Here is a 25,892-nt window from a genome sequence, read left to right as displayed (position 1 = left end):
CATTAAGCTTAGACATGGGCAAAATAATCTTTCCTTGATTCTCACTTAAGAAGCTGCTTAAAAATATATTATATCAATGTCTGATTCAACCCTTTTGCGACTGGTATTATACAAACTGGTTCTCACTTCATAGACAATCTTTGTGCGTTTTTTCTGCTGGGTTACTTGCTTTTCGCCCTGAAGTCAGTGAAGTGGTTTGTTTTGTGAATGAAAGCTGGATGCCTTTAGCAAGATGGCAGTAACACTGACCTCTGCTCATGCACTGAATTCCTGCCCGGTGGGAGGCGAGGTTGAAGGGAAGGGTGAGCTCCTTGATGGCCAGAACCTGCTGAGCGCCGGGCTGTGAACCTGCCTGCAAAGGGAACTGCTCGGAGGGCTTCGTGGACAAGCCCAAAGAAGCCATCCTTCTCCCCCTTTAGTTTTAACCATCTGCTGGAAAGATGGGTCTGATTCATCACAGCTTGGTAGAGAATTTTTTTAATATTGAAAATGGCAATAAATTGGGGGGGGGGGGGAAGGTAAACTTTAATTTTCCTATTGCTACTGCCTATATGAGAGCAGACTATCTGAATTTCACAGCATGAAACATTTAGTGAGGACAATGCTAAAAATCAAAACCAAACTCCTCCAGCCATTTCCCAAGATAGGCAGCAGGTTTTATAATGCTTGGATCCTAAAAAGCATTCTGGAAGGGGGATAATCTGGAAAAGAAAAGTTTTTGTGAAGTTGATTGTCGGCAGCATCTTCCAACATCTAGTGCATGAGAGCTGTTCTGAGGGAGACGTCTGCAATTTAAAATGCTACTGGGCTCTGAAAAGGTATTGTGTAAAAATAGCAACTTTTCGTTTTATCGTTTCATCTGCTGAATAAGGTGATAAAACCTGTGACCTGAGTTTTTTGACTTGGAGAGGCCCCAAAGTAAGTCAAAACCCAGAAGGTTCACAGAGGCTCAACTGGAAAACACACTGGAGGTTTTCTCTCCTTTGTGTCTTCTCAGTCCATCAAAACCAAGGCAGCATTTGGAAAGTTAGCTGTGGACTGCTCTCATTTTTACACCATCAATAGTTACACTAACTAATCCTCCTCCTCTTCCTCATTTTTCCCCTGCCACTTTGACAACCAATTTGCTTCATCTGCAGATGAAACCTGCAACCATATTGAAAGTGCAGCAAGATGTCCACAGCCCAAGACAAACTGCAGCCAAAGCAATTGCAAACGCAGCACTTTATTTTAGCTCTCACAGCATTGTCAGTCAAGAAGAAATCCATTAACATCACTGGAATTACACCAGCCCTAAGCTGGTTTCACGGAGATTGGCATCTAACTTTGGTGATGGTTTCATCTGCAAATTGAGCAGATAGAAGTCACTGGGAGATCATCAAATCAGAACTCAGCAACTATCATTTTCACTTTATTTTTACTTTCATTTTGAGAAATAACATAGTTTTTTATCCTTGCCAGAGTCTACAAGGACTAGTTTGAACTACTCCCACCACCTAAGACAATACTTTTTCTTTATAAGGTGAGCATGCTGAATATAGCTTATCAATGCAGTTGTTCCTTTTCTCCTTTAATTCACCTCCTGACCTTTTGAAATTACTTTGCTCAGCAAAGGACAATAGGGCCAATCCAACTCCCATTAAAGTCAGCAGGAGTCCTTTCATTGACTTCAGCTGAAGTTGGGCTGGGCCCAATAAGACTAGCGTTAAGAGTTAAAAATAGTAACTTGTACAGACCTTTATCTTACCTCCTGTGGCTTGATAACTGACCTCCCATCGTGTTCACTGGGGCAGGATCAGGCCCCTAAAGCTGAGTTAAGCTGTTATGGGCCTAATCCCATAACCCCAAACTTATAAAGTAGTTGCATTTCCTTTTTTCAATCACACAGGAATCTTTGAGAAGGACTCATGACTTTTTGAATGGGGAAACGCTTCCGGCTGAACAGACTGAATTCATCTTCAGGCTGAGTTGTGCCCCAGAGCCTTCCCTTCTTAAAACAGGAAGATGACGGGGTCAAGGCTCAGAGGTGACCCCATGCATCTCCTTCACTCTTCTTCTTTCCTGCTCTGTCTTCGCACACGAGCACCATCCTGCTTCTTTGCCAGGTGACCCCAGCTCCCAGCCTCTGCAGTGTTTGCTGTCCCTTAAGATAAGTGCCACTGGTGTCCTCTACTGCCTGCCTGAAAGTGAGCAGAGCTGCTCCTGGAGGGGTTCAGCCCCAGCAGGTGCCCACAAGCAGGGTGGTAGCGTGGTCGCCTCTTGGTCTGATGGGAGGAGGTAGGCTGGATTTTGTTCTTTGTTACACCCTTGGACAGGTAGACTAAGCATTTGTTTTCTAAATAATGCTTAAAATATACCCTAACATGAGGAAATTTCCACCAACCGTCAGTCTGTTTTATGATGTGGATTTTCCAGCAGCTCTGGACATGACACAAAGCTGTTTTTTTTTTTCCTCTCTTTATTGCCTTTTCATGATGCTCTTTTTCCCTTTCTTTCTAATTACCTTATGACAGCTCTGTGTGGAAGACTTGTCTCTAGCACACTGAATTGTTTCACCACTGAGAGAAGAAAGAAGAAACTGCAAATCGCTGTTAAAATTACCACCTACCGTAGAGGTGGCTGCGTGTTTTATTCAGGAGACCCCAGATCACAAATTTTCTTTGGGTTAAAAATAAATCCACTTGCTGGCATCTGCGGAGAGCATTTTCCAATGTCAGAAAACTGCCCCGCAGTCAGAGTAATTTGTAGCAGCCACCCAGGGAAAGGTAGGCTCGACGCCACAGACACGCTGCGAGACAGGACGCAGCCCCGCTGCAGAGAGGCAGATGCTGTTCTCTGCTCACCCTGGTGTCATGAACCGTTCTCCTGTTTCAGCAGAGTCTAAATTTACCCACTCCCTTAAATATAGATATACAGAAAGAGCTCTCAGATATCCTCGGCTTCTCCCCGTGGGTGGAGGAAGAGCCCCCCTTGCTGCCTGACACCGTCAGCAGCGGTATTCTGTGTGCTCTCCCAAATGCACTGCAGCATCAACATCAGTCACTTCAAAGGGTTCTTTCATGTACCACATATTTTTTTATCCAGAAGGCACAAGCGAGAGGCAGATCTGGCTGAAACTGGCTTTTTTTTTTTTTTTTTCAGCTTGCCACTTGTGTGGCCCCTTGGAAAGGTCTCAGAAGAGTGAACAAACTTTCCGTGCGAGCAGGTGTAAGATATAAAGCTTTTTCTGTCACCTGTTGTTAGCACTGCGAGGTAATTAATGGCTTTGTGTTGCTCTCAGGGGTGTAGGTCCTACTGAGTGCAGGATCCCCCCCCTGCCTGCAGCACAGAGCAGTCCTGTTCCCTGGGTGGGACGGTGAGCAGAGGTGGGCAGCTTCCAGTCATCTCTGCTGGGACTCCTGCTCGTGTCTCAGGAGAAGCCTGCGGGCCCGACCAAAGCAGGGCACATTACGATGGGATGGGAAACACAACCAGCTTCACAACAAACTCTACAAGTGGCCAGGACACCATGTAGCTTTGTCATCTCTCCCAGGAGCAATGTTTTGAGGAGGAGGACAGCCACAGGTTGTTTCAGGAACCTGCATTCAGGAAAGCCCAAGGAGATATGTGCACCCTTCCTAGCCATGCAGGTTGTCTTTCTCCATCCCCGCCAACCCCGATGCAATGACAGGAGGAGCCAGCCCGGCCATGCCCCTGTTTTGGGAAACCTTTGATTCTGTGTGTCCAGACACAAGTGATGGAGCAGGTTCACAGGAATCTGCCAACACTGTGCAGCAATGCCTTCTGCAAGGCCTTGCTCTCTGCTAGGCATGGAAGAAACCCATCAGAAATAGGCATCCGATTTGGCCAGTTAAGTGCCTGAAAAAAACAGTTGGGATAAACCCAGTCTACATCCTCAAAAATCACTAATCAAGCCTTTCCCCAGCTCTCTAATCTCCTGCAATCATGAGGTCTGGTTTAAAATAGTCATTCGCTTTTCCCCCTAAGCAGGAATATTGAGTAAAATGTTATTGGGAATCTTCTGATAAGTCATGAGAGCTGATGACATTGCTTAGTGTTCAAGTGCCACCTAAAGCAACATTTGCTCCTAATGATTTATGTGCATGCAAATATTCTGGCAAATTCTCTGCTATTGGATCTCTGCAGGGAGAGACAAGCCAGATACTGCACTCTCCTGCTCACCAGAAGCCAGAAGAGCAGGGAAGGCACATACCAGATTTACTGCATATACCTTCGTTGGCCAAACAAGGCAGGCAGCCAACAGCCCATTCCATGCATCAGCCATGGCTTCATCTTGTTTTTGCAGTCAAATGAGAATGGCAAGGCACATGGTAGGAGGTTATAATTTGGACTCTTTTGATTCTTATTACAAAATTCAAAGTTTTTTTTTTTTTGTTTTGTTTACATGCTTAAAGAACAGAGGCCGTTTCTTCATGCTCTTAATTACTTGGGTGCAACTAGCAAGAAAGTTTGCTTTTCTCATCTAGAAAGCATTCATCTGTAGCCAGTCACTTATAAAAGACTTTTGGGATAGTTTTTTCCATTTCTCTGTTCTTTGAATATTAAGCAGCAAGTAGAAACTGATCCCCTAGAGGATATAATGCTTTCTGCTGCCTTGGCCTGTCGTGTACTTACCAAAAACATTGATTTCCTTTGGACCCCCAGATATTGCCGTTTTCCTGATTGATTGAATGTGGCTGCATATTTCCAAAATACACAAAGGTGAGACAACCACAAATGTATAATTAATGAATTGTTCTGGCCCTATTTACTACAGAAGTTACCTGAGCTCTGGCTGGAAAACATATCCTTTCTGGTCTGGGCCAAATGCATGCCAACATGTAGTATATTTTCATTAGGTTACATGATATGAATGTTTTTAAGAATCACTTGTGTTCTCCCAGTCTGCCTGCCAGAAGTGTTGCCCAAATCCATTCCCTACTTAATCGTGAAGGAATGCTGTTCAAAAGATTTGGGGTCAGGAGTGCTCAATAAATCAATCCAGATACACTCCTAATGAGTGGTGAATTAAACAGCATTTGTTTTAAGATCAGAGGTCCTCTTGGGAGATTATTTTTTATTGCAAGCAGAATTGCTCACTTGCAGGTATCAAGAAGCTGGGAGTTAAGACCTGTTAAGAAGGTCCACAAAGGAATCTGGATCTTCTTTACTGAAAGCATCTGATTATGTGCAGGCAACGGTGATAAGTAGGTGAGACTCACGTCCTCCACTCGAACACCCTAGTTGCTGAATTAAGAAAGAAAAAAATTGCAGCTTCAGGTGGGAGGAAGCTATTTATACACCCAGTATCTTACCTGTGCTGACCACAACACAAGACTTCAGAACAGGGAGCAGGGAGAGCACAGCTGAGGTGGAAAGGAGATGTCCAAAGCCCAGGCTCACCAGCAAGTACAGGCACCCACTTTCTGGTAGCTCGGAGCAGGGTGCTGGGTGCTCGCAGAAGAGCCTGCCCTCATCAGTGCTGGGCTCCTTTTCCTAGGGAAGGATGGAAGAAGAAGAGGGGGGCTTTTGCCACATTCAAGGACAACATGCAAAATCTCAGGCAAAAATGTACAAAGGGGAAAGGATTTTGCTTGCCTGCAATATCTTGAAAATTTGTGTTATTTTTTTTCAGAGCCTTGGAAATTAATGAATTCCAGTTTTCTGACTACTCCCTAACTCCCCATCAGCCACCCTTCTCTGATCAGGGCAGAAGGCTCACTTTCTCAGTGCCTTGCTCTTGGAAGTAGCAGGTGAATATAAAATACTTTCATGGAGCCTAAGATGCATCTTGAGGCTACTTTACACAGGAGTGAGAGCCCCTGAGCAAGCAGGAGAGAATCAGGTCCCCTGCCAATAGCAAGAGAACCACACTTCATGCTAGGAAAAATTAAGAAACCCATGCATTCAGTAGGACCTGACCATACATCTCCCTTCTACATCATTAGGAAAAATGTAGCTAATTCCCTCAGCTGTTCTGAAAAAGTCAGTTAGGTCCTTTTCTGTTTGTACACAACAGCATTTTTTGGCCACACATTGCTCATTACAATTTCATTTAATTCTGGTTTAATCAGATAGGCTGGCATTTCCTTTCCTGTGACAGTTCCATGCTTGGGCAGAAATATCCCCCAGCACAGCCATGTATCACACAGTCACTGAGGGGAAGGGAGCTGCCAGGTGAAGGAAGTGGGTGCAGATATTTGAAATATCCTCATAAGGAACAAGAGCTTTGAAGTTGCAGTCTCCCAGAATATTTAGCAATCCTTGCTCTGAAATTGAATTATTAACAAAAAACGTTTTTGTTGTTGGTTGATTATTTGTTTTTAATAAAGCAATTTAAGGCTGATGTGGGTCAAAACTTGGCATTTTCTCTCTGTAGGAAATCCTGACCTTTCCAGACAGTTTTTGTTCCAGAATGGAACAAAGACTACAAAAGTTTTACCTTTCCTGTAGAAACTAAATTCTGAACGTAGTTTGTTCTCAGAAGCTCAGAGCATTGCTTTTCCCATTTCTGAAAGCAAATGCAGCAGCCATATCGCACCATGGGAGTGCTTTCTTCTCAGTGTTGTCCAGTTTGAAGTTCAGTGGTGCCAGAGGTGACTCTGCAGCATCCTGTGACACCTGGCATGTAGAAACCCCTCAGTCCTATCCTTTCTGGAGTCACAAAAGCTGCCACATGCCCAGCTGTGCAGCGGAGCCTGGGAGCCATGCCTCTTACCCAGAGCTCTGCTGCCCACCAGGGTGCTCCCAGGAGATACTGATCCTGCAGGATCGCCCAGAAAGCTTCAGTCTGGGGCTGACAAATGTTTCTAGAATCAAAAGTATTTTCACGAAACATATGTGGTTTGACAAATTGCCACTAATCAATTACCAGTTCCTGACTAGTTAGGAATCGTGTTGTTTTGGTGGGCAAGGAAACACATTATGGGCTTGGGATGCTCATGGTGTTTTTCATACCAGTCACTAGCCTTAGAAAGAATATGTATCAAAGAAACAAACCTGTGCAGGAAGTGAGAATGATCTTCAAAAGCTCTGAGGTGATCATATGGATGTATTAGCCCGGGGAATGTCACTGATGGAATTATGAATGTACAGCTTGTACAGGACAGGAGAAGGGCTGAAGATCAAACATATGTCTGGAACAACACATTAGCATTATGGTTATTTGTGTTGGTTAGGCATCTACATCTCTTTCCTGTTCTAGACCTCACCTCCTTTTGAAAATGGGATTTAGACTCATAAGCTATCTGGGCACTTTTAATCATTTTATTGCAAATTAAAAACTCTCTTCCAGAAGTTACTTTGGTATTTGCTCATTCCCTGTTTTACAGGGAACAATATTCATCCCCACATATGTCAGTTCACAAGGAGAGACCATACAGAAAAAGATGTGGCTTATTATACAGCAGTGATGGATGGTTTCTTTATAGAAAACACTTGCACGTAAGAGAACAACTGTTGTGTATTAAATACATCCCCTGTATTGCGCTTAGAGTTCATACCTGTTGCTGAAGGAAAAATTCAAAGAGGGGAGGAAAGAACAAGCAAGCTCATGAAATGACATGAGATATCCACATAAATACCAAGGAATACACCATGACTTTTGTTATTACAAAGAGCACGTATGGCAGTCATGTTGACGTGGTGCTTGAGAAACTTGGCAAATGGATTGGTTTGTCAATTCTTGCCTGGGACTTTTTGTTCCTGTACAGAAGAAGAGGGAAGAAAATTCTGGGTATTGAGGAGTTAGTTACTCATAAAGCATTAATAGCTGGAGAGGTGCCAAATCATTATTGTTTTTTCTGGAAAGGGTATTAGGTATTATTCAACAAGATAAGATTTTCTTTCCATGTGTCCATACCAGCTCAATATTGGAAGATGAAACACATACCTAGGGGATTACAGGCCCAGAAATCACCTTTTCCAGGAAAATGATCTGAGTGAATCACTTCAGACAAAAATGTGTTGAAATGTTAAACAAGTGCTCTCTTGATTTAATGTTGTTGTTAATTATAAAAATAAGGCTCTGTGAAAATGGAAACAAGTTAAGACTGATATTGTTATATAGAATCAGTTTTTAAGGAAAACAATGAAACTGGGCACATTTTTTTGACCTCAAACTAATCTGAGAAAGAGGTAGAAAATGAATCAGGGGAAAATTGGTCCTGTATTCTTTTCCAGTGATGGAACAGCCAGAATTACCATAAGCTCATGGTTTCTGCCACAGGTCTGCTATCAAAGCCATGGCTTTGTAGATCTCCAGCTAGAAGAGTCATTTTCAAACCTGGGGCCAGAGTTTCTCTGGGCAGGTCTTGAACTGTTAGGAGAGCACAGCTTGGCCATGCCTTCAAAGAGAGACTCTTCACAGAGTGGAGATTCCCCAGAGGCCCTCTGCAGCCTAGCAGCCCTTAGTTTATATTGCAAGTGAATATACAAAACCACACAGGCCTATGCAATGTCCCTTGTTTGGTCTTTTTAATTATTATTAGGGTCCTTCACGTGATGCTTCTGTTTCCTGAATTTCATACATTCAGGGAAGATGCTCTGTCTCCTTCCCTTTTCCCAGAAGCTCCCTTCGTACAATTAGTTCATAGACATACTCATGTGCATATGGACAAAATGGGATCTTAAAAAGGCAAGAGCCCAGTGCTGGTGGCTACTGACAGGTGAGAAAGAAGAACAGCTGAGATAGGAGAGCTCCAGACAGACCCCTACCAGCAGTAGAAGAGTGAAAGGAGCCAATTGCACTAGCCAGGATGCCTTTGCCAGTTACAGCCAATTTTGTTGTTGTTTTTGTTGTAAAAAAATCTTTGAGTTTGAAAGTTGAGAGAAACTGAGTGTTTGTGTCCAAGGAAGAAAATCCTGCTTTGGATTCAAGGAGTGAGGAAAGAGGGGAGAGTTTCTGGGAAGGAATATCTGACCACTTGGATAAGCCTCTGAGACACTGCTACACTTCTGCTCCTTAGTTAAAATAACTGGAATACTTCGGGGCTTTTTTGGACAGCAATGTGGTGGTGGAGCAGAAGGGGTGGAGAAGAAGAAGACTGATAGCAGCAAGTACTGGCAAGATTCTGTTAAGCTGTATCTAATAAAAGTAGCAACATAGATATCTCAAGCCTTTCTGCCAAGCCATAAGGGTGTGATTACTTTGCCTGGAACATGCTGTAATCCTCCCCGAATCCACACATATTTCAGGTAGAGGAGAACAACTTTCTCCATGCACCTTCTCCGTGTCTGGGCAGAGATCCACCAGGTTTTCCAAACTGATGCTTGGTCAGGTTTCCTGTCCTTGTTTCAGCTTTTCTTGTAAAGCTCTTTTACTGAAGTCCTGCTGAACCCATGTTAGCAGAGAGGTTAGTCCTTCCTGCTGTTTGACATGGGGCATTGAGTTTACCAGGTCTCTGGACAGCAGGTTTACATTGGTCTCACCTAATTTTGCCATCAGGGGATCAAACTCAGCCCAACAGACTGCCAGGAAATATTTGGCAAAAGGATTCAGGAATATTGGAGCGTATACGGGCAGCTTTAACATGCAGTCCTATAGGGAAACAAGGACAGTACCACAGTATGAGTATGTTTTGGTCTGCACATACTTATAGGGTATGTACAGGCTTGTATTTAGAGAGAGAGAGATGGGGAGAGGGCAAGAGCAGACTCATCTGGGGAAAACCAAACAAGGCAGGATGAGGAGCGCTCAAGCCCCTTTACACAGGCTTGCGCTGGTCGGTGGCACAGCAACCACATTCCAAGTGGCTTCAGCAGTGGGATGGGCCTGTCGATTTCCCATTAAACCCCCAAAATGGCACAGGTACAGCGCCCTGTGTGCATGGTCTCATCATGAAACCACTGCCAACAGCAGAAACACCCTTCCCGAGGCCAAGAAGCAGGGCAGCGGTGTGGCAAGAAGCCTTCCCAAGCAGCTGCAAGGCCCCGCGGGGCATGTCTCCGTGCTCAGGCAGCACCAGCCTCAGGCCCCACGTGGCCCCGATTCCCAGTGCTGCACAGGCAGCAGCCACCAGCCCTGGAAGCCAATTAGAAAGTCTGTAAAATGCCGTAAAAGGCAGTTTTCTGCTGGCTGCGTGGCCTGGTACTGATCACTATGGGCTCCAAGCCCAGGCCTTTCTTCTTTCGCTTCAATTACAGGGCCTTCAAAGCGTCTGGTGTTTTCAGTTGTGATTGTCATCACACTTCAATGCAGTGTGTGCCATGGCACGTGTGCGAGCGCAGCTGGGTTTCTCTACAAAACCAAAGATATTTGCTTTACAGGCCTGTACATACAGTCCCTCACAACCTGCCAACAGCCAAATGTGTTGGGCTACCATTTCTAGCAGAGGATCAAAGAGTACATTTAAATGCTTCTGGTTCAACATACAAGTAACTACAGACAGTCACATGCAACTGGGGTGGCCGGGGAGTTTGTGAGAGGAAAAGGAGGTATTAAAAGAAGATGTGTGATGGGTGTGCATGTGCAAATTTGGCTGGCTGTGTGAGCCTGCTGGGTGGGACGCATGCTTTTTGTGCATGGGACTGGAGATGGCCTAATGGCCCCAGAAGGGTGCTGCCAGTGCTTGGGCTAAAACCTCCTGCAGTGGTGGCCCCATCCTGCTGTATGTCCTGGGGACAAGCACCAGACCTGGCCAGGATGTCCCGTGTGGGGTACAGGTGAGCCCCTATCACTTAGCATGGAAGCACCAGGATCCGGGCAAAGGTTTTGGAGCTCCTGCTCTCTGAAGTCCATCCTTGGCACTCTGAGGTGTGCAGGCAGAGTGGGCAGCCCCCAGGCCTGCTCCTCCATTTTGGTCCATGAGATGCAGAACTGACTTCCCTGCCAGCAGGGTCGGGGCCCAAACAGAGGGGAGGATTTCTGGTCATCCAGTGGGAACCACCTCTTTTTCTTGCTCCATGGTTCCGCTCAAGACAATGAGAAAGGAGCCAGGAAGACCCAAGGCAGGTGAACAAGCAGCCTGGTGTTGTGGCCACTTAGGCAAAAGGGGCAGGGAGCATTTGTCTTCTCATCCTACAGTCCTTCCTCTTTATAGCTTTGTGGCAGGAGAGGGAAAATCTGCCCCCTGAAAAAAAAGGAAAAAAGAAAAAAGAAAAAAAAAAAAGAAGAAAAAATAAAAGAAAAAAAGAAAAGAAAAAAAAAAAGAAAAAAATCTGAAAATGATGATTAGAGCAGAACAAAAAGCATTATGTAGCACAGCCTGGAAACAGCTCCTTCTCCCCTGCCTCAGTGAGAATGTCACACAGGGAGGTAATGATGCTTAAAATGACCCATTTGTTGTGTTTTATTAATGTTATCATTTCATTTCTGTAAAATAGAGCATGTGTAATGGCTGTCATCTTGATTGACTTGTCAAGCCTCAACAGCTCTGTAAGGTCAGATCCTGCTCAGGGCTTCCTGCTGGCTCTTCTCATGAAGGATGAAACAGGATGAGCTTGGGGATGGGTCTCACTGCTCCTCCTGTCCCCAGGGCTGCCTCAGGCAACACTGGAGGATGTGCTGAACCCACGGAGGCAAAGGACAGACCCTACTCCAGGCACAGTGGCGTGGTGGCAATGTTGCCAGGCTCTGCAAGACTCCAGGGTGCTTGTCTGCCAGAGCTGCTACCTGTTACACAGAGCAGATCAGCTTTGGCTTTCTTGAAAAGATTTAATACGCTATCCCCTGTTTAGCTGAGCACACAGTGCCTGCCTTAACTTCAATTTTTCTCGGTTTTACTTGGTTTGTGCTATGCTTGTGATGTTCTTTAAAAAGTCTTTTTCTTTTTTTCAATGAATGTGTACAGTAGCAATTTACCAGATCAGAAGGGATTTACTTTCTTCTTTCTTTAATATATTTTAAAAACAAAATGTATCTCTTTTCTTTCCCAGGGTTAACATAAGAGACCCGATCTTGTAATAACCCTGTTTCCTGGTAATGATGCAGAACAATGGACAGTGGTATGGAATAATTCTTTCCATACAGGAGTTAGAGGCTGATTTCACTGCTGGTAAAAAATACGGGACTGTAGCAATTATCATAGCTTTAACCACTTCTCCACGGTTTGTGGATTTTTCTCTGATCCAGGATACTGCACGCGTAGCTGGGAAGTTGCAGCTAGCTGCAGTACCTGTCAGTTTGAATTCCAGCAAACAAGTTGCTCCAGAATCGTGGTGTTCTGGTAAATGACTCTTTTAACAGAAAACCTGCAATATTCTGCTGACAAACACCTCTCAAAAACTTAATTTTACCCTCTTTGCCCAGACAATGGGTTTTAGCCATAAGCTAGAAAGACGGTGAGAAGGTGGTCAGTCATCCAAATAGATGTGAGTTCAGCCAGAGCCCTGCAGCGTTCACACGGGCAGAGGTGATCCTGCCCCACCATGGGAGAGGGGGAGATTAGCTTGCACCCAGGATGGGATAAGCCAGATTTCTCCAGAGAGTTGGCTGCTGAACTCCGATGAAGTCAGAGTCGATTAAAATAGAAAAAAAGCATCTTCAGCAATCTGGGCTTGATGGGCTGGGCTCCTTCAGAAGCATTTAGACATTTGGGATCAGGCAAACACAGCATTTCATGAAAACAGCACCAAGTGCTGCCCCACTGCACACATGGGCTCAAAGGGACATTGGCAAAGGGGACACTGCCCTGGGCTGGACCCAGAGACTGTGCTTCTGATTTTGTTTCCTCTCCTATTGACCACAGGCAGCTGATCAACAGGCACATTCCCTTTCCTGTTTTGCTTTGTTGTGACTGGTAAAGTAACAATAAAATCAGCTGTGGTTAAATCACATTTTACCTTATTGGCAGAGAGAGTGAAAGTTTGTCATGCTTGATTAACAAATGTTGATTGATTAGAAGAAACAAATTAGATTTCTCTGCCCCACTGCACTGGCTCCTGATGTACTAAATATTTGCAGGAGACAAGGGCCCTCCGTTTCACTGCCATTTTTTTTTCTGTTGGTGTTTTAAAAGGCAGGTCTGACACTGCCACGGGAGGAGGCTGGGGATGAGGTGTGAGCTTCCTCAGCACCCATCGCAGGGGTTGTGTGGGCAGGGAGGGTGGCAGGGAGGCTGGGTGCATGCAAAGTGCTGGGGGAGTGAGTGTTTGCAAGGTGAGAGTGAGACCTGTGTGTGGTAGCAGGCATGGGCTTGTGTGAGCACGTGTGTGTATGAGATGTGGGTTGGTGAGGTGTCTGTGTGTGCAAGGCTGAAAACGTGTGTGGGTGTAAGCATGTGAGATGTGAGTGTGCAAGGTGGATGTGTGAGGGTGCGAGGTGTATCAGCATGAGTATGCTAGCAGCATGGGTGATGTGTGTGTCTGAGCTCTGAGTGTGTGCATGCTGATGAAACAGATGTCACTGAAGCTTCATGATAAGATATGGTCATAGAGGCTAACCAAATGACTTCTCAGACAGTCCCCTAAAAGTAAATTAGCGAGTTTTAGCCTGGGATATTCTAAAACAAACACACATTGGTTATCGGTCCGTTTTGGTATGCACCAGTCATCACCAATTGCTGGAATAAATAATAACAATAAAAACCTTTAAATACATGAGTCATGGGAAGAGCTGGGATATATCACTAACACATAGTTGACAATATTTCCTGCATCGGTTCACAAACCGCTGGGATGTCCCTGGTGAACTATGCACAGTCCATCGTGCTCGCAAGGGGAATATGTGTGCCGTCAGTCATTGGCAGCACAGCAGGGGAACCAACAGTGAAATAAAAGCCTCGGTGCACACAGCGGAGGTTGTGGGATGCTTGAAAACTCCTCAAACAGCTGAAATGTTGCCGCCGAGCAGATAATCCAGAAATTGAGTCAGGCCCTGGGATGCAGAAGGCTGCCTCATTTGTGTGAAATCCTGTGCTAGCCCCTGGGAAGACCCCCTACATCCTATGGAAAGGGCTTGTTTGGTAAGAGGAGAATCTGTGGACTCTTGTCAGCATTTGAGATCTATAAACAGAGATTTGAGGGAGAAAAATTCAATCTAGAACAGATTGCTGGAGAGGGAAAGGGGAAAAGTTGAATTCTTTAGTAGAGCTACAATAACTACTTGTAGGGAACAGCTTGTCTCTGCTATTTGCAAGAGTAAGCTTGCTTTCCTACAGTGATACACAGTCAATGTACAGTATGTCGGAAGTTACCTGATAAACAGTGGGTATGTCTTTGGAAATTACGCAATTTTACATTTGTTTTTAGGTTTTACACACTGAGAGAGCTGGGGTTGTTCAGCCTGGAGAAGGGAAGGCTACCGGGAAACCTTGTAGTGGCCTTCCAGTGCCTAAAGAAAGCATATTAGAAAGATGGGTATTGACTCTTCATCAGGGAGTGTAGGGATAGGACAAGAAGTAATAGTTTTAAACCAAAAGAGGGTAGATTTAGATTAGATATACAAAATAAATTCTTCACTCAGAGGGTGGTGAGGCCCTGGAACAGGCTGTCCAGAGAAGTTGTGGCTGCCCCATTCCTGGAAGTGTTCAAGGCCAGGTTTGGATGGGGTTTTGAGGAACCTGGTCTAGTGGAAAATGTCCCAGCCCATGGCTGTGGGATTGGAACTGGCTGGTCTTTAAGGTCCCTTCCAACCCAAACCATTCTGTGATTCTGTGATTCTTTTAGCAGAACCAAAAATTGTGATAAGGGAAGTTTGACTTATTCTATGGCAAACCATTCACTAGACCAAGAAAGTCAGCATCTGTGCACGCTTGAGGTACTGTTGTATTTCTCAAGAGCTTTTGTCCTTCTGTCTGCAGAATTAACCACAGTTGTACTCGTCAGACGAGTCACCTTCCAGGATACACTCAGCTCCTATGGTATGAACAAATCCCGCACTGTGGGAGCCGACCCCTCTGAGGAGACCAACTGGAAAGCAGAACCTTTCTCATGATACTCTTTCTGTTCAGGAAAGCAAGATTTTATCTCCTATGTAACACAAAGGAATGCCAGGGAAAAGCTCTGCCATTTTTGTCTCCTAGCAGATACAATAAAAGAAATGAGTTAATAAGTTTAAAAAATATTTATAGTTATTCCATGTGGTTTCTTCAGGTTACTGCACATTAGTATCAACACAGATCACAGGTCTTGTTTTGTTGTTGGGAGTATATAGTGCAGCTCCTCTCCAAGGCTTTTGTCCTTCTTCAGTAAGGTAAGTACATAGGTCTTTGCTGACAGAGAGCTTAAACCACTTGATTTTCCACCCTAATAGATGCCAAGCCTTTAAAACTCAGCAAACGTGGCCACATCAGTACCAACTGCACCACATGTGAAAGCCCACAATTGTCTGACTCTGTTGCAAACAAAATCTTATTCATGGGAATGTTCATGGGAAAGTTAACGGGAAAGTTCACTCGACTCCACCTTTTAAATGAAGACAGACAGCAGATATGAAAATGGCTTTTGTTTTCAATTTCATTCCATATGGTTGTGGGGTGGATGCAGGATCAAGCTATTTGTATCCAAAAGGGAACATTCTTCCTCTAGATATGAAACATCCAAGTATTTGCAAAAGTTAAATTTTAAGAGAAGTGAATAATTCTGCTTTTACTACCTTTTCAGCTGCCCTGGAAATATAGACCATCCTGCACTAATAAGTTCCATTTCGGGAGTCTCTTTTGTTTTGAAAAGCAGATGAAGAAGTTCAACCCATAGCCTTTCCAGATAAGAGAAGGAAGCATGCCTTTATGCATACAAATATAAGAATCTGTCAATAATTTGCATATGGATACTCTGCATGCATAATTATGTGCCTGTGTCATCACTTGTGCATTTTGATGTTGGCTATTCAACACCTAGTTAACCACCCAAATGCATGTATCTTTGCACTGTGCTGTTATTTTTAAGCTCAGCCTAATTGGAATCCTATAAATATGATTGTTAAAAATTGCAATAAAATAAATTCTGTACTCTAAAGTACAATGCAGTTGACTCTGGGATGAAACACTTGGCTCTGTGGAGATAATTTTAAAAATCCTGTCTGAATGAAACTGGATGAAGATAAAGATATATCAGTAAATTGAATGCAACATATGAACATGAATCTCTGACAAGAAAATTTATGCAATTTTATGAAGTTTTGCTATGTATTGAAAAGGAAAAGATATTCTCAGTTTAGCATGAAGGGGAAAGAGCCTTTTACTTCAGAGTCACCCCCTGCCCAGCCTCCAGGTTCTCCCACCACTTCACCTCCTCACCCTCCCCTGCTTCTCTCTTTCCACACTGCTTCTCCAGCCAGGGAGCTTTCCAAACTCTGCTGTATCCCTTGGAAGCTGGTCTTCAATCTCCTTGTGACAGGGGCAGGAAGGTGTGGTGAAGGGTGGTGGGAAGAACTTTAACATGACCATGATGCCGAGGGTCCTGGGTATCCTTGGGGGCTGCAGGAGGAGAACCTGTGGCCCCAGGGCCATGAGATGCTGTGAAGCTGCTCTCTGCTACTCGGGACCTGTGGAGAAGCTGTGCTGGGGTGCTTGGGGTGAGGCACTGGAAGGGGAGGTTTGGGAATTTCTGGGTTCTCCCATGCCACGGAGCCTCACTCCCTGCATGCCGAGGCAAGAAAGGAGTGAGGAACATGTAAATGATGATGGTCACCGTGGTGAGAAGAGACATAATACTGTGCCATGAGCAACCAGACCTGGAGTTTGCATTGGATATTGACTTTCATGGCAGAAACCTTGCGTGTTAGGAGCTGGCTGCAACACGACATTGCTCTGATGACGCCAGAAGCGAGTGGATGATGTAGAAGGGAAACTGAGGCTGCACCAAGGATCAGCACCAGCTCCAGGAGACCTTTCTGTTCTCACCTTTGGTCAGTCAGGACTAACTAAATCATGCAAAAATGTGGAAGAAGAGTATCTGTTCATCTCTCACATGGCCAGAGCCCAGCCTGGCCAGACTCCTGGGTGGCTGCAAGTGCAGGGCCAGCAAGGCGCCAGCCCTACAGCAGAGGCAGGTCCCCACGAGGAGACATCTGTGTCTGCACCGGCTTGGAGGCCAGAGCACCACCAGCTCTGTTCCCCTGGTGAAGCGTGGTGCTCCGAGGAGCTGTGTGTGGCTTTCCCTGGAGAAGGCCCGCTGGCTGGTCCCAGTGACTCGCTGGAGCAGATAATGGTGTCTGGAAAGGCAGCTGTTATCTCTCGTGCCGTCTGGACGCCGGGGCTCCCTTCCTGTCTGGCCGGAGCACAGCCCTGCTCCTCCAGGCCGCGCTCGGCACTGTCTGCTCATAGCCACTGAGAGCCAGATGCTGATCCCCGTCCCACAGACCCCTCACACAAAACTGCAGCCACCTTTCCTTTTTTTTTTTTCTCTTCTTCTTTTATTTTTTTTTCCCCAAATAAATATTTTTGAAAGCAAAGAGGAATAAATTCACTCTTGTAATATGTGTCAAGTGAAGAAAATCTGTGTTACAATGCACGCTTTCTACATGAGAGATGGAAATAGCTTTGATATGAGGTGAAAGCATCAATGGGGAAGATCAGTGCCCCTCCCAGCCTCCTTCTCTTCCCACAGCAATGCCAAGGGCTGACCCACACGGACCCTGCACACTTGTCCTCAGAGAACAGCAAGAGGACATTTTTGTTGCTGAGAAGGTGCCCAATGTTGTGTCCTGAAATGGTTTCAACCTGCGTAGTGTGTACACCAAGCAAAAAGGTAGAGGCTTTTCTCCTCTCTCTTTTCTGAAACACTACAGTGTTCTGGGAAAATACACCTTGGAAGTGCCTTGCAGGGGCCAATGTTTCCTTCAGCAGCCTGCAGCACCAACAACTATAGTAGAAACCTCCAGAAAGCAGCTTGAGCACAGAGCCTGCAGGATTTGTTTTGTACAACTTCAAAATGTAGATGCATGGCCACTGACAAGTGGTCTGAGCTCCCTATATACAACTGATCACGTTGAGAGGTGCCTTGACCTGCTCCAGTGAATGACAAAATCCTGGCCGTGACTGAAGTCAGCAGGTTAGCTGTGGGCTTCTGAGTGATTGGGATGCCAGTACAACAGTGCTCATAGTGCACATTGCTCATGGCACATGGGAGACAAGCAGCAAAGGACAGGCAGATGGGAGTCGTGCACACTGCTGAAATATTCACCACCGAATACAAGTGTCTACTCAGAGATACTGTCATCTGCACCATTTGGCAATGCTCACAGCCACTGTCAGCACTCCTTCCTTTTTGTTATTATTTGCTTTGGGACTTTATTCTTGTAACGCTGCTCTGTACAGAAATCTCCTTAATCCGTTTCAGGCGGGCAATGGGTACCAGCACCCTCTCCCATCCCTCAGCTGTGCTAGTTGAGGATTACAAATGAGGGCCATCTGTAGTCCCTACTATTTGTGGAGATGAAAAGGAGCTTAACTTAATGTACTTTGGCAGAGTAACAGGGAAGCATCAATCACGGGGTGACATGTTAGTTCATATGCACCAATAGGCTCATGTTTGTAGCTGAACACATTAAGTGGATCTGTTTCTTTAAAGACGAGTCCATCACTTACAGACAGGCATTCAGAGCTCTAGCATACAGGACACTTTTAAGAGATACTTGATAAAGAGCTTGAAAATGTGAGTAGTGACATGAAGCTAAACTCTGGCTCATTTTCTTCAGATTCCCTATTAATATGAGCCTCATAAAGTTGAAATTGGGGTCACTTGGACAGATATTTTAGCTAAAACAGATGGAGTTGTGGTGGCTGCTCCTAAAGAAGCAACTTTTACCATAAGTTACCACACAGTCTCTGGGACAAATATATTTTCCTGTACTACATCATTTGGGATTGTGTGGTAATTGCTGGACCAATGCTGATTTCTTAATAGCAACATTCTAATCATTTCCATTAAAAACTATTCTGAGATAGTTCATTCCAGTGAAAAAAAAAAAGAGTATTTCCCTCACAGATGACAAAATCAAACAGTTTCTTAATTTATTACAAGAGCATAAAAATTGAGCATCCTCTGAATTACTGTTTTCCCCATGTAACAAAATATTCTGCATGAAGAGGGATTATTAGACCCCCTGAACTTCCCTTGTATGTAGAGCACAGCTGTGCGAACAATTCACAATGAATAATTTATTGGATGAAGTTCAGCACTTTTTTGACTTGTGAACCATTCAGGAGCGGTTCGGGACTTCATTGTTATTGATTATTATGTGGAGTGATTCGAAAATTTCTGCAACAATTCCGTCTTCAATTGATTCAAGAAAAAATTCCTTTCCATTACTGTAAGTTCAAAATTGATTTTGCATTAGGCCAGCAGCACACACCAGGTCAGGTGACTTCTGTCCCTTGAATTGATGAGATGTAAAATTTGATATTAGATATACAATTTCTGAACAAGAAATGCATGCTTTTGTTGAAAAGGAAAGCTTATAGACTTGACACATGTAGAAATTAATTAACTGAGGAGCAAACTGCTACTCGTTATCACTACTTGTAGCCACGTTGATTGGCCCGCAGACCAACCAGGACTGGGCCCCCCTCTAGCAGAGGCAAAGAGGAGGTGGTGGGAAGGCCATTTCCCAAAGAGCTTACGGCAGAAACCAGGACCACCGGTGAGGAGGTGAGGAGGGAATGATAGCAGGAAACATTATGTTAGGTCCACGCTATTGTGTTTTTGAAAGGTGGTAACATAAGAGGGGGATAAGTTATAAAGAGAGAAAAACGAAAGAAGAAAAGGCATAGCGGAGGCGGGGGCATGGGGTAAGAGGACCAGATGTGGAGAGAAGCTAAGGTAAAGAGGTCACGACGAACAGGGAAGGGTGATTTCTCTCTTTCCACCTAAGCATCAGCCATTACTTGCCAAACGTGAACATGTCATGGGAACTGCCTCTTTAAAAGTTGTTTTCAGCTGGGGATCAGGAAAGGGAAAACCCAACAGTGCTGAGCGCTGCCAGGAGCAGCCTGGGCAGGTGCTGCGGGAAGTGCCCCACAGCTCTGCTAATGCATCTCAGGCATGATCCAGAAAGCCCCTGCCTTCATTACTCTTGCCGTTCCTTGAGCAAGGCATGCTATTCGTGCTGAGTAGTGCCAAGTTCTGCAATGAGAAAAAGATGTAGGCTAGCCCAGAGAACTCGAGCTCGCTTTGGTTTAAGGCAGAAATGAAAGGAGTTGCATTTGTGATTGAAACACAGTCAGGTCTTGATCATCTGGGAGCAGTGCATCCAGGTTGCGGATTAGCTGTGCCCTGGTAAAAATATTCCCAGCCATCCTTTTTATTTTTTCTTTTCTCTTGATGTTCATTCTTCATCCTAACTTCATTTTTCAGAGTTAAATATACTGAATATGTTCTTACAGCCCAATTTACATATGTTCTGTATTAGTTTTTTGAGAATAACACCGAGAGTTGACTGGACATGGAAAAAAATCAGATGACTTCAGTGGACAGTACCAGTGACTTCTTCCTTGGTGCATATGGAGGCAAAGGCAAGATGTAAACTACAACTGACTTCTATTAGCTGGCTGAAAACCAGTGCGAGCACTTATTAGCCTTCCACATGCACAACTGTCAGCTAAGAAATCACTTCTCATTGAGGCAGGCTTGCAGCGCTGTGACTTCCGAGCCCACCATAGGAGGATCAGGGGATGCACTCACAGCTCATTTCTCTGTGGTTTCCTTCCCGAAGTCCTGTCGCAACGGGCACGCAGTACAAAGCAGGCGATCGCAAACCTGCATCTGGTGGGCCCCAGGGAGGTGGTGGTGGTGCACTTTGAAGCCACTGATGGCAAATAACTGCGGGGAAACCTCGCCAGCTGCGCAAGCGGCAGCGGTAGCAGGCATCACGTTGCTCTCACTGGGATGCTGAGTCAGGACAAGTGGCACAGCAGGAATCAAAAGGACATAACTAGGTCCCTGTCCTCACATCCGGACTCACATGTGGAGCCCTGGTAAGGGCTAAGGGTGGGTGGCATGGGGCGGCCTACCGAGGGCCAGCCTAGCTGTCAGCATCGGAAAGCCAGCCAAAAACAGCAGGTGGTGGAAAGGGTTGGAAAAGGAGGCTCATCTTTAGCTGACTGTCTGTTTTCAAGACAAAACCAAACCGTTTTAAACTATCTGGATCACAGTATTTAACAGAAAGGGAATATGGATATTAACAAGACACCAGAATCAGACTCTAGCCTTTGTAGCAAGGATACATTTTCCAGGTGTAATAATGCAAAACCAATCAGAAATCTACTTAAAAATGTGAAACCTGATAAAAGGAAGAAGCAGCTGTAGGTCTTGGTAACACAGGCAAAAATAGCAAAATTGTAGCAGTGGAACATGTCATTTAATGGCCCATCAAAACATTACCATTTCTGCCTTTTAAAAAGGGATGCTGCATCGTTTCTGAAGGAGATCTGGAAACCCTCATTGAGTTGGACTGGGATTTAATATTGGAGCTAACGCCACTTCTTGGAGCACAGTGCAGCCACTGCAGTGAAAAGCTGTTGGTTACAAAAGGAGAAGCTGGTCTGACTGCTGCATGAAGGTGTGACCATGCGCTATACACTTTCTTTATAGATACTAAAATAAAATATAATAAAAAAAAAAACAACTACCCTGCTTTGACCCACCACCAGTCTTGCAGGGTTGTCCTTCATTAATATTGCGGTAATGAATAATATGATTGATATTATGTGGCCTCAAAAAATACAGAGTAATGCTGTGCAACTCACTTTTCTTTGAGTGAAAGCAAATGCTCAGTGTTTTAGTGACTCTCTAGCCCTTCTCATTATGCCAGGCCCTGTGCTGGCCCCAGGAGCTGAGTTGTAAGGATGGAGCTCTTTTTGGACTCTTCTCCATGTCACTAATTCGGATCAGTTCTACAATGAAGAAATCTACGTGTGAGTAAGATTTGCAGGAGCTGGGATAGCTGCCATATCTTGTTCCAGAACAGGTCTGAGCAACACAGCTGAATGACCACACTTATTGCTCTTTTGAGTCTCAAATATTAGTCTTGATCCCTTCTGCTAAGTCTTGAAATGATATGATTTACCCAGCACAAGTCATGGTTGTCAGTTACCTGCAGTTCAGCTGATGTATGGTATCTAAGTCATGTTCCTCCTGATGTATCCAGACTCTCAATGATGGAGACTTTCAGCCCAATGGAAGATTTGGTGCCTGATCCAGCAACATTTTTTTGAGACTATCTGTCTTGAATGAGATAGGATTTTAAGAAGAGAGCAAAAACGTGAAAGGAAGGAGAACAGTGAAAAGAGCAAGATGGCATAAGGAAAATGGCCTTTGAGGAAACAAGAAAATATATTTAAGTCAAAGGAAAATCTTGGCACAAGGACAAATGGACATTAATGGGTCATGAAAAATGTAGTCTGGAAATAGGAAGAAGGAAAATTAAAACAGCAGAGAGATGAGTTAGTCTTTTGTAGGAATAACAGGAGCAAATAACCTATGGAGTTTTAGGAAGGAATTTATGAAAGGGATGACTTAGTGCAATTAGTGCAATTTCCTGTGATACTGGGAGACTAGACTGGTGACCCAGGAGTCCCTTTTCAGGAGGCTGACGCTTTATGAATGGAGCTTGATGACAAGAAGGAAATAAGAGGAGACAGTTTTAGGAGTAGGTAGTGGATATTGTTCTCACAATCATAAGGAAACATTTGGGCCTGTTGAGGGCTATCTGATTTTCACTGTACATTCAAAATGCAGCGATCAAAAGAGTTAATGACTGATTTCTGTTATTTTTTCAGATGTCTGTTTCTTTACCAGTGAAAGGTGCTGTACCATACAGTACATCATCCATGCCTGCAGAGGCTGGCCGTGCTCATGGCAGCAGAGGGGTTAACCTCTACATCCTCCTCCCCAGTTAACTCACACCTGAAGTGAAAGCACAGCTTAGAGGGCAGCCTGCAAAGAGTCCAATACAAAGCCTCAGAAGCACACAGAGTTGCCTAAGACTGTAACACAGACCGGGTCACATCGCAGCAGATGTTCCCCAGCAAGGTCCCTGAGGAAGCTTGCAGTGTGGTGCTGTGTGTCCCGGTGTTGCTTGTCCACAGGAGAAACCAAATATGAATTTTAGCCATGCAAGTCTCAGACCTCATCAGAAATGCTCGGCATTATTTGTTTCCCAGCTTTCCCGATGTTGTCCAGTTGCACACAATTGTCATCTGTAATGTTGTGTCTCTCCATTCCCACCCTTGTCTTCTTGGTTTGTGTCCCCCTTCTTGACAGCAAAAGCTGCACTTAAAATTCAAGGGAATAAGTGTCTCTAGGTGGGAGGCTGCTGAACATATTTGAAATTTACTTCTCATCATTTTTTCTTAATGGAAACAAGAAGACGGCTTCCCCAGACACTGGGAAAAATCAGACTTGTCAGTTTGACTTCACTGAAGGGGGAAAGACTCTGAAACTCCTTTAAGGAATCAAATAGGGAACACTTGGAAAAGCAGAGCTTGATTAAAGACAGCTAACATCAATTCAGGGAAAGGAGATCATGCCTAACTAATTTGTTGGAATTCTTTGAGGAAATTACTGCCCTGGTAAGGAAGGGGAAAGGATATTATAGACTCCGTTTTTCAGAAAGCATTTGACAACATTCTCCACTGTTGGTTAAAATGTCTAAGGTCTGAAGTCATGGAATAGAGGGACAATGAGCATATTGGACTAAAAACTGGCAAAAGAGGAGGAAAGAAAGGGTAACTATGAATGGGAGCCTTTCATTTTAAAGAGGGGGATGTAAGAGGGATCAGGGAAGAAACCACATTTGGAGTTTGAAAACAAGTTTTCCCAAGGTTACTGAAGACACTCCTGAACCTTGGGAAATACAATTAATAATGAGGAGCCATGCAGACAGATGGAGAAAGGAATGGTTTGTGTTACCACGGTATCTTGGAGAGCAGATAGAAAGGGGAAGGCTTTCTTGAATGCTCTGCTAAAACATATCTGTCACAGTCTGAGTGATAATATGTGTTAAATTCCACAGACACAGAAAAAGACATAGAATTTCACACTGCAAAAACTAAAGGTGGGCCACCTTTCCCTTCTTCATGTTAATGATTACTTCCATGCACTTAAGCCTTTTTTTTTTTTTTTTTTTTTTTTGAGAATGATCTTATCACATGCAATTGCACACAAATGTTCTTACTTAGGCTCTTCTTGTGATTTCACTCAGGTTAGTCTTATCTCATTAAACAGCACAGGAAAAATAGCTCTGCTTTGAATCTTTGCTTTGGAAAAAAAATACTGCTGCTGCTTCACACTAAGGGCTTGTCTACAGTCGTGTAAACTGAAGCATGTGTTGAAACACATTTTAACCAGTAGACGTGATAACCCTGTCCCACGCAATGTAAGCTAAATCACAAAAACCTGCTGTCGTTCCTGAATCGCATTACAAGCCTAGGCTGACGTTGTGGTACCAGCCAGGGAGCAGGCTGATGCCTCTGCCCCTGGGGTGCTGAGCTGCGGGCATCCACGCTGGTGGGGGTCAGCAATGTCTCGGCAGAGTCCTGCAGCCCTGTCATCATGCAAGATGCCACCAGAGAGGGGCAGCCCTGCTCGGTGCACCTCAGCCCTGGCCAGCAGCTGACAGCCCTGCCCTTGGCTCTGTGCACAACCAACCACAGGTGGTAAGGCTGGCAGAGCAGCCTCCTTCACCTGGATTTTCCTCTAAAGTGCATTTGATGTGGGTGTATGGTCCCTGCAGTGTGTATAGCCTTCTCCAGGGGAGAGGGAAGGCATGAGGACTCCCATGCCTTAAGCCACCATGCAGTTCGCTGGAAGACACCTGCCAGGTTTCTTAGACACTCAATTCCTTCCTTTCCAGGATGGGCCACCCCATCTGATCCTCTGCCCAAGAAAAAGCAAGCTGTTACCTGTGTTAGCTGTTGGGTATGGTCCCTTGGGCATGTTTTCCCTAGACCATTTGAAAGCCATTCTTTCACGTACTGCCACCCTTGCTGTTGGGATATTATGGGCAGGAGCACTTCACTCTCCTGATTACACCATGCTTGGAAAGGAAGCAATAACTTAAGTGGTGTGATTATGAGATGGCTTTAACGTACGTGGCAGAACATACCTTCTATCAGGGAGAGTGTTAAGCTAGGACACTTTGTCATACACAGAGAATTTATCAGCAATAGAGCCTCATGAGCGTTCATTTTTCTCTGCAAGTTGATTTAGTGTGAACTGGCATGTCTTTCTCTGTTTCCCTTCTTTCCACTTTGACATACAAAAGACATTAGCGAATTTTGCTTTGGTTTGCTTGTTCGTTTGTTTGTTTATGTACTTAACTAAAGAGAAGGGACAGAATATGCAACAAATGGCATCATATCAGGAAAATGCGTGGTTTTATCAGTGTGTCTTGCTGCTTGTCTTCTTGATTGGTCATCTTTCCGTTGACTGCTGCTTTTCCTTGACTGTGTCTATCTAGTGGTATTTATATACCTCTAGCGTGAAATTGCCACTAGAAGAAGTTTAATGTATTGCTCTACTTTTCCCCTACTTCCCTGGCTCTGTTTCTCACTTGCATGAAGTATTAAACACCCTTGACATCTGGTTCTCACTCTAGTTGCTGGTGGTGGCTTCTGACAACTCTGTATTTTTTGCATTTACTCATCTCCAGAAATACTCCTTTCCTTCCCTCTGATCTGAGGCATCATGGATTTCAGCAAACTTCCATCTATCCCTTCTGTCCTGTACATGGAACAAGACTGTTTTTCTCAGTCACTCAGAGCAAAAATAGTAGAAGTCAGAAATGTGACCCTTGTGGACACCATACATCAGAATGTATATATATATTTATTATTTTTTTTTCACATACTGTGTATCTCTCAACGTTAGTTCCCTTATGAGCCAGAAAAGTACACAATGTAGGAAAAAAAATGTATATGATTTAGTAATATCTGCAAGCAGAAATCACAGTGATATATTTTAACTCAGTGTCCTTTGCTGCTAGGACAAAGACTGGACTAGAGAAATTCTGA

The 25,892-nt window shown here is 44.5% G+C and overlaps 2 long non-coding RNA genes across 2 annotated transcripts in view; both read left to right on the top strand.

The window, feature by feature from the left end:
• Positions 1–24,523, top strand: part of LOC137849554 (uncharacterized) — a 32,967-nt gene extending 8,444 nt beyond the window's left edge. Inside the window, exon 2 of the long non-coding RNA XR_011091953.1 lies at positions 22,659–24,523. This is a non-coding gene — a long non-coding RNA (uncharacterized lncRNA). The remainder of the gene's footprint in view (positions 1–22,658) is intronic.
• On the top strand, positions 1,534–22,650 carry LOC137849553 (uncharacterized). The gene is made up of 3 exons (XR_011091952.1): positions 1,534–2,277; positions 3,142–15,130; positions 15,541–22,650. It is a non-coding gene; the product is annotated as an uncharacterized lncRNA (long non-coding RNA).
• Positions 24,524–25,892: the final 1,369 nt, after the last annotated feature.

This window comes from Anas acuta, chromosome 1 (assembly GCF_963932015.1).
Source record: "Anas acuta chromosome 1, bAnaAcu1.1, whole genome shotgun sequence".
In the NCBI taxonomy this organism is placed as follows: Eukaryota; Metazoa; Chordata; class Aves; order Anseriformes; family Anatidae; genus Anas; species Anas acuta.
Note: the sequence above shows the minus strand (reverse complement) of the source record. Positions and strands in the feature narration are given on the sequence as shown.